At 43.3% G+C, this 13,941-nt stretch overlaps 1 protein-coding gene across 4 annotated transcripts in view; it reads right to left on the bottom strand.

Annotated features, from left to right (window-relative positions):
* Positions 1-13,941, bottom strand: part of PHF14 (PHD finger protein 14) — a 169,898-nt gene that overhangs the window by 18,058 nt on the left and 137,899 nt on the right. The window contains exon 18 of one of the 4 annotated variants that reach the window (XR_011976477.1): positions 6,285-6,378. The exons of the other annotated variants lie outside the window; for them this stretch is intronic. The gene's annotated coding sequence lies outside the window, so the exon portion shown is untranslated. The remainder of the gene's footprint in view (positions 1-6,284; positions 6,379-13,941) is intronic. 4 annotated transcript variants of the gene reach the window in all.

The raw sequence follows: 13,941 nt of genomic DNA, 5'->3' as shown, positions 1-13,941 counted from the left end.
GCCAGTCTTCTGACTATGATAACAATTCCCAAAAACACCAGCCCACTTCCCCAGGACTCCCAGGAAGGTCCCACTGATTCATATTCACAATTCACAACACATGGGCACAGAGAAATACCTGGCATACAAGTCTATTCATGTCATCCACAATTCACTTATATTGGCAGTTTATTGTGCATTCAGATGTTTTGTCGTATTTGTTCCTTATCAGGACAGAAATTCAGTTGAAAGCATCACTCTATTCCAGGGGCCCACTAGTGGCCTCTGATGGACTCCCTTGGCTCCTGAAAAGGACGATCACAGCAGCGCTCGAGTGGTGTTTGTAGAGCAGCAAGCTCCCTGACTCTAGGGCACTCTCAGAGGGCACTCCCTGGGTCACTCATCTGCAAAATGGGCAGTCTGGACCAAAAGCCCTCGGAGCTGTGTTCCATCTTCTTGGTCTAAAGACACAACTGATCAATACCACTGGAGAGAGGAGATGACGATGTGCCTTTTATGGGGCACTCAGGTGCTCCACATACCATTTACCTGGTGCTTTTGATATGTGATCTTTGCCTCACCAGAGTTTTGGTGATGAGAGAGTTAAACTTGCCACAAATATTTAAATAAAACACTCATGCTCTCCTGTAATTCCTAACAGATATATTTTCAAGAAGTAAAATGCTGATGAAATCTGGGTTATAAGCTTACTGCTGAAATGATTTAGGTAGCTTTTTCTCCCACACAATAACAGTGTAAGGTCTTTCTTTCCAAGCAATGAATTACAGTTGACATCTCAAACCTATTCTCCTATATCTCCAAGTTCAGAAAAATGAGAAAACATAAGTATTTATTCTAAATATAGAGGACATAGGACACAGATAAAAATGACCCACTAGGGGAGGATGAATAACTGTTAAGTACGTTGGTACTTACAGTTCTAACAGTAAAGGACACCCAGGGTTTCTGTCCATTTGTATTTGAAGATACTTAAGCTTAGTGAGTAAATACAAATTCAGTACCATCAGATCTTTGTGATGAAGCATACTGTTGGCTCAGTGGTAGGTGCCGACAGAAAATTCAACATTGCTGCCTGCTACACAATTCAAAGGAAAAAGGATTCAATAACTTTTATTTGAATGAGCGTTGATGGCAGCAAACTTTGATGTCAAGTGTTTTTTTCCACGCATGTAAGCTTCCATATACGTTTCTTTCTTACTAGCCAGTGTTCAAGGAAATGATTTAATCCATTTTTCCTAATGTTTCTTAATCTTAATGCATAATTACAAAATACATGTAGAAAACATAACAGTAACCACCTGCCCACGTCAGCAGGCTCTTTGCAGATCAGAAAAGAGCAAAGAAGGGACAAGAAAGAGGAATGTGCCCTTTTGATATGGCCAGATCTCACCCAAACTCTGTCATCCCCCCTGGGCTTGGTGTAAAGTCCTGCCCACATCAAGTGCTTATCAACTGATAACTGAATCCTTTACCTCTCAGAAAGTACTTGACAAGTGGGGGGGAGGGGGAGGAGAATTAAAATCTAAACCAGATTTGTTAGAATTTTTCTTATGATTAATTAAGGCAATTAGAATCTCATCATTTAACAAGGAATGCTGGATATAGGCATCTCTTGCTTAATGGAATGGAAATACTAAGGCCATGGATTCTAGTACACAAATCTTATTTACCTATCAACTTTCTGCCTAAGACTAGAGGTGCCCTACTGGAAAAGAAAAGGGTTACCATGTGTGACATCATCAGGCAAGTGAAGGAAGCAGATGCACCAAGGGCTGAGCATTCACACAGTAAAACAAAACAAACCCATAGATGCAAAATGCTCATGACCAAGTCTATGCTGGGCAACTATCTAGGCAGTTCCAGAGGAGAGACACTACATCCAGAATTGCGCAGGAAGAGAGCACTGAGAAAGGTCTCAGTGTTCCCGACAGCTGCAGTCCAACATGAAACACCATCGCTGAACAGTCTCCCAGTGACACTTCATGGCTGTGAATCATAGAAGTCCAGAAGGGCCACAGAACTCTAGGGTCAGGTGACCCAGAAAGAGGTCCAGTAGGTCTAAGTAGGATGAGCTGATGGTCATTACCAATAGGAAATACTATATAAGGCATCCAACCTTTAGGAAGAAGCCCAGACTTCTGCAGGGAGCTGGAGCAGGAATATACAGACAGACCCACAAGAAATGGGAAAACCCAGAGCAAGGCTTCCATGCTTGCTTCTCCAAAGGATCGACAGAAGGCCATGGGCAAGAATCACAAGGAGAGGGAAGATGTGGCTGGAGGTTGGAGAAAGCAGGAGCTGTGGCCAATGAGGTCATGGAGATGGAGCCCAAGTCAGTAAGGGTACAAAGTCTCTTAACCGTGTATCTGTTGCAGGGCCTTCTCAAGGAGGCTCATTACCCACAGTGGTTGAATTGAACTCATACAAGAGTCTCGAAAGCTAAGGGACTGAAACATCTAACTTCCCGCTTACTCAAATTCACAATAAAAGCTGGATAACCAGTGCACTATGCCAGTGTTAACAAGACAGGTTCTCATGATGGGAGGATTGACTTCTGGCACTTTTGGCATTTACAACCACCTCAGGACAAAACTGATCAGTCACACAGGTGTCCCAGAGGGTGGATTACTGTTTCAACAACATCCACGTGTTTTGTTTTCTGTTGTTGTTGGGTTTTTTTGTTAACAGTCCTGATTTTCCTAAGAGCTACACATTTCATCTTAATCAGTTGAGGGGGCAGAAATAACATTGAGATTAAGGTATGGTACAAATACAGCAATGGATGGCTCCATTCCTAAGAGGGATCCTAACAAAGGAACATGTCCCACTGCCTTACCACAGAAAGTCTTTATTCCGTGTCTCCTGTTTCTCTCCATGGTTGGATGTGCTCCTTTTCCTTCATAAAATTGGGGGAAGATGAGGATGAGCAAAAGTCTCACATCTGAAATGGGCCGGGAAGTACAAAGTGGTTTTTGTATTTTAACATAAATTTTCTCCCGTATCGAGTTTAGCATTAAGGAAGGCTGCATGGAGATTAAGAAGTAACAACGATGACAAAACTGGGTTGAAGAGAGAATAACTTTCAGCCAAACTTGACATTTACATGGATTAAGTGCTGGCTGATTCCTCTTCACTCTCCTCTTGCAAACACAAATTTGGTCTACCTATGGCTAAATAAAACGAATTGTCAGTATTTATCTCTACTTCTGAATCCTTCAAGTAAATAAAACAAAAAAACCCCACAGAAATTAAGCGCTGGAAGCAATCTCATTTATAATTTGGTCTAAATCAAATCTGAACAGACTCAGAACGTGGCAGACGCAACTCAAGATTGTCTTCTACGCAATGCTTCCCCAGATCCCCCAACTTCACGGGCCATCATCATAACCTTGGACTTAACTGTTTTGTTTACTCTGTATATTGTACGCTATGTACACACACACACACACACACACACACACACACACACACACACACACACACACACACACACACACACACTGACACAGTCTCTCCCAAAGCAGTCTTTACATGTCCTCTTGCTTTACAAGTCAGTAACTCTTCTCTCCAATCTCCCAAGTTCCTTCCACCATCCTTTTAGGGTATGAACCCCAGGTCCTTCACTATGCTGACTGCCTTCCTCTGCACATTCTCCAAGTGGTCAGCATCCTTACCAAATGGTGGTGACCAGTTACAACTGAACACAAGAGTGCAGACAGGCAGGGAGGACAAGATGACCACCTCCTCATTTTCATTCCAGTCTAAGCCAAAATCAGCTTTCTTGGCCTCCAGGTCCTACCAGGGGCTCAAACAAAGCTTGCAGTAGAACTTGGGAAAATGGCCCTTCAAACCCAGATGAAGACTGCAGTGACCTCTCTTCCAGGTTGTTTTAGTAGATTCAGGAAATGTTCTGGAATGCTACAAACGTTTGGAATTCTGACTCCTTCATCCCACAGCTAGCTAGCTCTCATTCCCCAGCTCTGGGGCACCGAATGTCAAAGCTGAACGCCATCTATGCCATCAAAGTCAGTAATAAAAATGTCCAAAAGCCAAGGCCAACCACAGACTCAAGGGGCACTCCTCTAGAAGATTCTCAACCAATCAATCAGTAAGCATTAATTAAGCTCATGCTATGTGCCAGACATTGTGCTAGGTGCTACATATACAAAGACAAAAGCAACAGTCTCTAACCACAAGGAGCTTGTATTCTGATGAGGGAGGTATGTGTAAATAGGTATAAATAACAGATACCAAGTAACCGTGTGCCAGTGTACGAACCAACTGCATGGGGAACCAAATAAGACTTCTGAAGGTGTCACAGGAGATGAGGCTTGAAGGAAACCAAGAATTCCAAGAGATAGTGAGGAGACAGGTCATTGTAGGTAAAGGAGATGGTCAGCGCAAAGGCATTGAGAGAGGAGGCAAAGTGTTTTGTTTAATTAACAGTAAGCAGGCTGGTCTGGACTGAAGAAAGGGTGGAGTGGAACAGTGGGTAATAATACAGAGAAGGGAGACTGAGGCTAGGTAGTGAAAAGCGTTAAAGGCCAAAGGGCAGGGACTGGCTCCAAGAGGTTTGATGGAGCTGCTAGCACTAACTGAGTAGAAGTGACGTGATGGGACCCATGTTGGCAGTGAAGCACACAGCAGATCAAGATGGCCACAGGAACAGGGGAGAGGGCCTTGACTAGAGTGGGGACTATGAGAGAGGAGCAGGAGTCTGGCCAAGAGATTTGTAGGGGAAAAAAGACAGGACCTTGCAAATGCCTACGTATGTCACTAAGAGTGAAGACCGAAGGATGCCAGTGGCCTTGATGCAAAGGATGGCTTGACATGCAACAGAAAACAGGAAGGGCTTTCTGAAAGGAGGCTCTGAGAGGCTGGAGGAAGGAAGAGGTTTGACATAGCTCTTTAGGGGGGAGGAGGATACCTTTGCTGCAGTGATGGTTCAGGCACAGGGACAGAAGCTTCAGGCTGGTGTCTCCCAGATTGTTCCAAACCTCTTAGAGTTCATTACACTGACCCCAGCACACAGCTCACTGATCTCTCTTTCCATATAAATAGCACCAGAGACTCTCCAGGTGAGGAAACATCTTCTGCCAGTCCTGGTTGGCCATTCTCTGAAACATCTGAGTGTTAGGGCAGTTGCCTCCAACAGGGGAGTCTAAGTAACTTGTCTTTAGGAGGCTAATCCCAAGTCCTCCCAGTGGGGAGGCCAGGTGAGGAGCCTGCTTGCTAGATGATGCACCTGCTTAGCAATGCTATCCTTTTTGAAATGTGTACTAACACTCCCGGAATTAACATGTTCCTGAATTTGTCAGGAATTGAAATGAGGCTACAGCTTTCAGACTCCACGCTCACCATTCACTGTTCTCCAAGTCTTTCAATAATCACTGAGAATGGCTCACTGCTCAATATCCGAGGATCCTGTTCACCTGGGCCAGGGGTCTGGGACTCATCAAGGGCAGCTGGGAACCCTCTGACCATCCCCCTAGTTCTCCAGGATCCACATTAAAGCCACCCTGGCAGCAGGCACAGAAGCCAAAGAGAAGACAGTCAGCTCTGCCTTTTAGTCATCATCTTGTTACTGTCAGGTTTATTCCCTGAGGCATCTGTTATCTCTCAGTATTATCTGGCAATGAGACAAACTCTCTTACGTTATAGTAGACTCAAAAATGAACATTTTATATGGAATACATTGAAAAATGCAATTTGTCACTAAACACTTTCCCCTGTAACCTACTTGTCTCTCTGTTCAAAATCAAATCTGGATTCCTAGCAACAGGGCTGACTCTCCCAGGTTCCTCTCATTCTGAATACATGTGATTGACTCCACTTTAGTTATTATACAATACATAGATACAGTCTTCATCTAAATAGAACCTATCTTTGTAAAGTCCTTTAAATATGATTTCAAACCAATGGCTCCACATTTCTATTTGCATTTAATTTCCTTTCAATACTAAATTCATCAGAGTGTGACAATTAATTAACTTAATTAGGCTAACTTAATTATGCTCTTTCATAGGTCAATATGTAGAGCTACTCAGATTAATAGCAGAGCTTGTAAAGTTAATCTTCTCACATAATGCAAATGATGCCAAGTCAAGTATTAAATACCTTCCAACCAAGAGCTAAAGCAATTATGTGTCCTGAAGGGCAGGGATGACGGAAAGGTAAAGTCCAGACAAGAGCCTGGAAACAGCACTGAATTTCAACCATGACACTCTCTTCAGGCTGAAACTTCCCCTTTCGGGAAAATTACCTGAGCACAGCCAAAGACTCACCTGGACCAACGGCTCCTTCTGGAGCATGGTTTGGTGTCAGAAAGCCCTTCCAGGCTTATCTGTGCCCTTCAGTGTTGGCTCTTGACTCCAGTGCCTGTGATTTGACAAAGGAATCACTCTATTGAATAAATTATGGGACTCACAACCCAAATTAATAACCCATAAACTAAACATAACTTGGCACAGTTCCCAAAATATGATTCAATAGTGAAGTGGATAGTTAAAATTATTCTAGAAACATTCTTTGTGAAGGGGAGGGGACTCGGGAGAAGAAGATGAATGTGGCGGGCCAGCTACGGTGGCTCCCTCACCCACTGCTGCAGGCCCTTGGCTGGTGGGGCAGGGGAGCACATGGGAACCCTAGGGGAAGCAGGAGGAGAAATGTCGAGGTATTCCATTGCTGAGAAGCTCAGAGGTTCGGAATAACCAAGAAGGATGCCCATGTGAGGTTTTCTCCACAGAAGAACAACAGAAAATAGGTTTGGAGCGAGGCATTTATCTGTCTAGTCGTTTTCTGCCATCAGAAAGAAATGCTGGGCTCTATGCTTTAGTTCCACTCATAGCAAAACATTCCTGAAATTAATACTATTATGTTAATAATTAATTATTAATTGTGCTCTACCCTTTTCCTTCATTTTCTGTAAAGGCTCAACTCCTGTTAAGGTCAGCCTGTCTCTGAAGGGTACAGAGACTGCCCTCAAGGCACCATGCAACAGGAAGTTGAATTTCTGTTTTGTACAAACAGAACCCAGTCTGGGAGAGGCCCAACTTGAGGGAAGGAAGCCCTGTCCTATTAGAGTTTAGGATAACTCAGCTTATGAAGAAGAAAGTCAGCCATAGAGGTCTAGATGGAGATGGGTTCCTCTGTCCAAACTGATGAGGTAGCCGAGTCTCATGATCAGCCATGGTCTCAGCAGGAGGTGCGAAGACGGTTAGCCCATCTCCTCACTAAATGTTTATCAATCATGGCTCATTTTCACTGGTTGAGGAATTCCCTTTCAAAAGGTATTAGAGATGTCTCAGGGTCTCCCTTGGGCCTTTGTTTACCGAGAAAACCAATGACCATTGATTAATGATTGCTGGCTGGCCTAATTCACAAATTTATTATTAACTACCCAGAAACTCTGTCTCTTGAGGTTTTCATTCACTACATTCCTTAATCTCCCAAGGGGATCTTCAGAACAGAGTCTGGGCAAGAGGATTTTACTTTCAGAAGCTCTCAATTCTGCTCTCCACTCTTCCTGAAAAAATAAAGTATATCAGAAGTCTGCCTGACAAACCACAGCACAAACAAAATCTGGATTTCTCAACAGCAGTATCAACGTTAAAAAGCAAGTAATGGAAGAAAAAAAGCCCATGACCATTAGGTGTTCACGCATCGTTAGGTTAATATTTTAATTTGATTCTAAATTAAATTCACTAAAGAATGAACAAGAACTTAATCATGAAAAAATAAAATATTCGAATGGTTCAATTAAAGGAGTTTAATTTACAGCTACTGAGAACAAAGTTTTAAAAAAGGCACCGGTATATTGGGAAAATAGTTGTCTTTAAATTTCATTTACAAAAGAAAGAGTTCAATGAGAAGAGCTATCCTTTGTTATTATGGCCTAATTCAATGAGGCGACTGGTTCTACTTCTGACCCCGATTTATCCTGAAATCTCATGTCCTCCTTGAAACTTTCCAAGTCAAGGGCTAGGGAGAGGTAAGAAATCTTCCAGGCTTGCACACTGTCTCAACCTGAAAGATCTCACCTATATCCATCACCACCCCAACTGTCTTGGAATGCCCATGGGTCTGGATGACAGCTCACGGGAAGGCCAGGCCCTTAGAGGTCAAGATACAAATTTCCCTTGAAATCGTGGATTCAGAATATGGCTAACAAGGAATAAAAAAAAGAGTAGCCAAAGCTGAACAAAGCAGGAAGCCAGTAAAAAAAAAAAAAAAAGTTAGACATAACTAATTGGCAAATGAGAAAAATACTCCCCTCAAGTGAATGTCAGAAGGTTCTATTCTTTCCGCAGCAGCCCAAGAATTTCCTAGTAGAAACGATTCCTGGGCCAAGATGGCAGAGTAGAAAGACACACATACTCTAGCGCTTCCCCACAGCCCACAAAATGCCTGTAAAAAATGACCCAACAAACTCTAGAGCAGCAGAAGCCCCAGAACAACAGAGTGAAGAGGTTTCCAGCCCAGGGTGACCTGGAAGGCCGGCAGGAAAGGTCTACCTCACGGGACTCTGAGCAGAGCAGAGCCCAGCCCTGGCCACACAGCACTGGCAGGAACAGGACCTGAACAGGCCTCCAGGTCAGAACGCCCAGCAGAAAGGGTCCCAGATCCCTCAACCCACAAGCGACAAAGAAAGCTCCAAAGGTCAGTGTGGGACGGTTTTTCCAGCTGGGAGGGAGGGGAATGGGGTTCCCCCAGCACTGGCCCCCTGCAGCTACGTTGAAAGCCTCTGGCAGAATTGAGCAAGGAATCTGAACCTCAGCCCTCAGGGCGGCCTCACCCCCACCCAAAGCCCCTGGTAGAGCTGAGCAGCTGATCTGAATCTCAGCCTTGAGCAAGGTACTAGGGAGAGGAGAAGCACTAGGACCCTCCTTTTGACAAAGGATTCAGAAGTCAAGTAACTGGCTGGGAAAATGCCCAGAAAAGGGAAAAAAAATAAGACCAGAGAAGGTTACTTTCTTGGTGAACAGGTGTATCCTTCCATCCTTTCAGATGAGGAAGAACAATGAATACTGTCAGAGGAAGTCAAGGCTTCTGTATCCAGTATGAATATGAAATGGGCTCAGGTCATAAAAGAGCTTGAAAAGCATGTCAGCAGCCTGCTAAAGCAGAACCAAAAAAATGCTGAGGAAAATAACACCTTTAAAAAGAGGTTAACTCAAATGGCAAAAGAGGTCCAAAAAGCCAATGAGGAGAAGGAGGCTTTAAAAAGCAGAATAGCGGGGGGCGGAGCCAAGATGGCGAAATAGAAAGACGCACATACACATAGCTCCGAACCCACAAACCACAGAACAGCTAGAGGGGACCAACCCAGGGCGAATTCTGCACCCAGAGACCACGGAATATTGGAGCGAGGGAGATTTCTGTTCCGGAGAGACCTGCAAACCTCTCGCAGGGGGGTCCTTCGCGCCATGGACTGGGCGCCGGGACGGGGAGCAGAGGGCAGACCTGCCGCGGCCACGACACCGTGAGGAAAAGATCCGAGAGGGCTACGGGGATGGGATCTCCAGCGGCTACGCGGGTCCCCCCACCCACAGAGGGACCTGCAAACCTCTCGCAAAAGGTCCGTCGCGCTGCAGACGCGGAGCCCAGCCCGGACCTGCGGCGGCCGCGGCTCCGAGAGGCACAGATCTGAGAAGGCTCCAGAGACAGGATCTCCAGTGGCGGCACAAGCCCCCCCACCAACAGGTGACTGACGGGGGTAGGTGAGAGAGTCTCTTTGGCGGGTTGAGACGGGAGTGGAGTGCCCCCATGGCTCAGGCCCCCCCAGGAGACAGAAGCTGAGAGGCGGCTACAGACAGGGGCTCCCCAAATGGGCGGGAGCCTGGATCCATTGTGGAAGGTCAGTGCATAAACCCCCTGAGGGAACTGAGCCTGAGAGGCGGCCCTGCCCCTGACCGGAGAATGCCCAAAAAAGGGAAAAGAAACAAAACTATTGAAGGGTACTTCCTCGGAGAAAAGACACTTCCTCCCTTCCTTTCTGATGGGGAGGAACAATGCTTGCCATCAGGCAAAGACACAGAAATTGAGGATTCTGTGTCCAAGCCCACCCAATGGGCTCAAGCCATGGAAGAACTCAAAAAGAATTTTGAAAATCAAGTTAGAGAGGTGGAGGAAAAACTGGGAAGAGAAATGAGAGGGATGAGGGAGAAGCATGAAAAGCAGATCAGCTCCCTGCTAAAGGAGAACCAAAAAAATCTTGAAGAAATTGGCACCTTGAGAACTAGCCTAACTCAGTTGGCAAGGGAGGTGCAAGGGGCCAATGAGGAGAAGAATGCTTTCAAAAGCAGAATAAAGCAAATGGAAAAGGAGATTCAAAAGCTCACTGAAGAAAATAGATCTTTCAAAACTGGAATGGTACAGATGGACGCTAAGGACTTTATGAGAAAGACAGATATCTCAGAACATACCGCGCAGATTCGAAAAATGGAAGATAATGTGAAATATCTTATTGGAAAAACAACTGACCTGGAAAATAGAATCAGAAGGGACAATGTAAAAATTCTGGGACTACCTAAAAACCATGATCAAAAGAAGAGCCTAGACATCATCTTCCATGAAATTATCAAGGAAAACTGCCCTGAGATTCTAGAACCAGAAGGCAAAATAAATATTCAAGGAATCCGCAGAACACTGCATGAAAGAGATCCAAAAAGAGAAACTCCTAGGAACATTGCGGCCAAATTCCAGAACTCCCAGGTGAAAGAGAAAATATTGCAAGCAGCTAGAAAGAAACAATTCAAGTATTGTGGAAATACAATCAGGATAACACAAGATCTGGCACCCTCTACATTGAGGGATAGAAGGGAATGGAATAGGATATTCCAGAAGTCAAAGGAACTAGGACTGAAGCCAAGAATCACCTACCCAGCAAAACTGAGTATAATACTTCAGGAGAAAAAATGGTCTTTCAATGAAATAGAGGACTTTCAAATTTTCCTGATGAAAAGACCAGAGCTGGAAAGAAAATTTGACTTTCTAACACAAGAATGAAGAGAACCATGAAAAGGTGAACAGCAAAGAGAAGTCATAAGGGACTTACTAAAGTTGAACTGTTTACATTCCTACATGGAAAGACAATATTTGTAACTCTTGAAACATTTCAGTATCTGGGCACTGGGTGGGAGTACACACACACACACATGCACACACGCACACATACATAGAGACAGAGTGCACAGAGTGAATTGAAGAGGATGGGATCATATCTTAAAAAAAAAAAATGAAATCAAGCAGTGAGAGAGAAATATTGGGAGGAGAAAGGGAGAAACTGAATGGGGCAAATTATCTCTCATAAAAGAGGCAAGCAAAAGACTTATTAGTGGTGGCATAAAGAGGGGAGGCAAGAGAAAAACATGAGGTCTACTCTCATCACATTCCACTAAAGGAAAGAATATAATGCACACTCATTTTGATAGGAAAACCTATCTCATAATACAGGAGAGTGGGGGACAGGGGCACAAGCAGGGTGGGGGGGAGGATAGAGGGGAGGGTAGGGGAGGAGAATGCAATACGAGGTCGACACTCATGGGGAGGGAAAGGACCATAAGCAAATAGAAGTAATGGGGGACAGGATAGGATGGAGGGAAATATAGTTAGTCCTATACAACACAACTAGTATGGAAATCATTTGCAAAACTAAACAGATATGGCCTATATTGAATTGCTTGTCTTCCAAGGGGAAGGGGTGGAGAGAGAGGGAGCTAAAGAAGTTGGAACTCAAAGTGTTAGGACCAAATGTAATGTTCTTACCACTGGGTAACAAGAAATACAGGTTAAGGGGTCAAGAAAGCTATCTGGCCCTACAGGACAAAAGAGAAGACGGAGACAAGGGCAGGGAGGGAGGATAGAGGAGAGAGCAGATTGGTCACAGGGGCAATTAGAATGCTTGGGTTTGCGGGGGGGGAGGGAATAAAAGGGGAGAAAATTTGTAACCCAAAATTGTGTGAAAATAAATGTTAAAAGAAAAAAAAAAAAAAAAGAAAGGAGATCCTAAACTAGAAACCATTGAGCTTTTTTTTGAGAAATGATTCAGGATTTTAAAAGGGGGGTGATTTTTATGATTTTGACACTTTTGAATAATAAAAAGAGGGTAAAATTCTTTATCATTTGAAAAATAAAAAATAAAAAGCAGAATAGCCAAAGGGAGGAGAAGGTTCAAAAGCCCATTGAACAAAATAGTTCTTTAAAAGAGAGAATCCAGTTCAGGGAAGCTAATGACTATGAGATAAACCAAGAAGTTAGAAAACAAAACCAAAAGTTTGAAAAAATAGAAGATAATGTGAAACATCTCAATGGAAAAACAACTGACCTGGAAAACAGATAGAGAAGAGACAATTTAAAAATTATGGGACTACCTGAAAGCCATGATCAAAAAAAGAGCCTAAACATCATCTTCCATGAAATTATCAAGGAAAACTGTCCTGATATTCTAGAACCAGAAGGCAAAATAAATATTGAAAGAATCCACCAATCACCTCCTGGAAAAGACCCAAAAAGAGAAACTCCTAGGAATATTGTGGCCAAATTTCAGAGTTCCCAGGTCAAGGAGGAAAATGTTGCAACGAGCTAGAAAGAAACCATTTGAGTATTGTGGAAATATAGTCAAGATAACACAGGATCAGGCAGATTCTACATTAAGCGATTGAAGGGCTTGGGATAGGATATTCCAGAAGTCAAAGGAACTGGGATTAAAACCCAGTTTTTAAAAAAAAGAATTACCTACCCAGCAAAACTAAGTATAATACTTCAAGGGAATAAATGGTCATTCAATGATATAGAGGACTTTCAAGCATTCATGATGAAAAGACCAGAACAGTATTGAAAATTTGACTTTCAAACACAAGAAATCAAGAGAAGCATGAAAAGGTAAACAGGAAAGAGAGAAATCATAAAAGACTTTCTAAAGCTGAACTGTTTACATTTCTATATGGAAAGATAATATTTGTAACTCTTGAGACTTTTCTCAGTATTTGGGTAGGTGGAGGAATTATACACACACACACATATACACAGAGAGTACAAGTTGAGTTGAATCAGAAGAGATGATATCCATAAAAAAAATAAAATAAAAATTAAGGGGTGAGGGAGGAAAATACTGGGAGGAGAAACAGAGAAATGGAATAGGGCAGGCTATAACTCATAAAAGAGATAAGAAAAATCTTGTTCAATGGAGGAGAAAAGGGAGAAGGTGAGGGGAAAAGTGAAGCTTACCCTCTTCACATATGGCTTAAGGAGGGAATAACATGCTCACTAAATTTGGTATGAAAATCTATCTTACACTACACGAAAGTAAGAGAGGAGGGGACAAATGGGTTGAGGGGGGAAGATAGAAGGGAGGGCAAATGGGAGAAGGGAGTAACTAGAAGTAAACACTTTTGAGAAGGGACAAGGTCGAGAGGTCAAGCCACTGGCTGGGGAGAATGCCCAGAAAAGGGAAAAGAAATAAAACTATTGAAGGGTACTTTCTCGGAGAAAAGACACCTCCTCCCTTCCTTTCTGATGAGGAAGAACAATGCTTACCATCAGGCAAAGACACAGAAATTGAGGATTCTGTGTCCCAGCCCACCCAATGGGCTCAAGCCATGGAAGAACTCAAAAAGAATTTTGAAAATCAAGTTAGAGAGGTGGAGGAAAAACTGGGAAGAGAAATGAGAGGTATGAAAGAGAAGCATGAAAAGCAGATCAGCTCCCTGCTAAAGGAGAACCAAAAAAATGTTGAAGAAATTAACACCTTGAAAACTAGCCTAACTCAATTGGCAAAAGAGGTTCAAAAGGCCAATGAGGAGAAGAATGCTTTCAAAAGCAGAATTAGCCAAATGGAAAAGGAGATTCAAAAGCTCACTGAAGAAAATAGATCTTTCAAAACTGGAATGGTACAGATGGACGCTAAGGACTTTATGAGAAAGACAGATATCACAGAACATA

This window comes from Notamacropus eugenii, chromosome 3 (genome assembly GCF_028372415.1).
Source record: "Notamacropus eugenii isolate mMacEug1 chromosome 3, mMacEug1.pri_v2, whole genome shotgun sequence".
Taxonomy (NCBI): Eukaryota; Metazoa; Chordata; class Mammalia; order Diprotodontia; family Macropodidae; genus Notamacropus; species Notamacropus eugenii.
The sequence above is the reverse complement of the archived record's forward strand: the minus strand, read 5'-3'. Positions and strand labels throughout refer to the sequence as shown.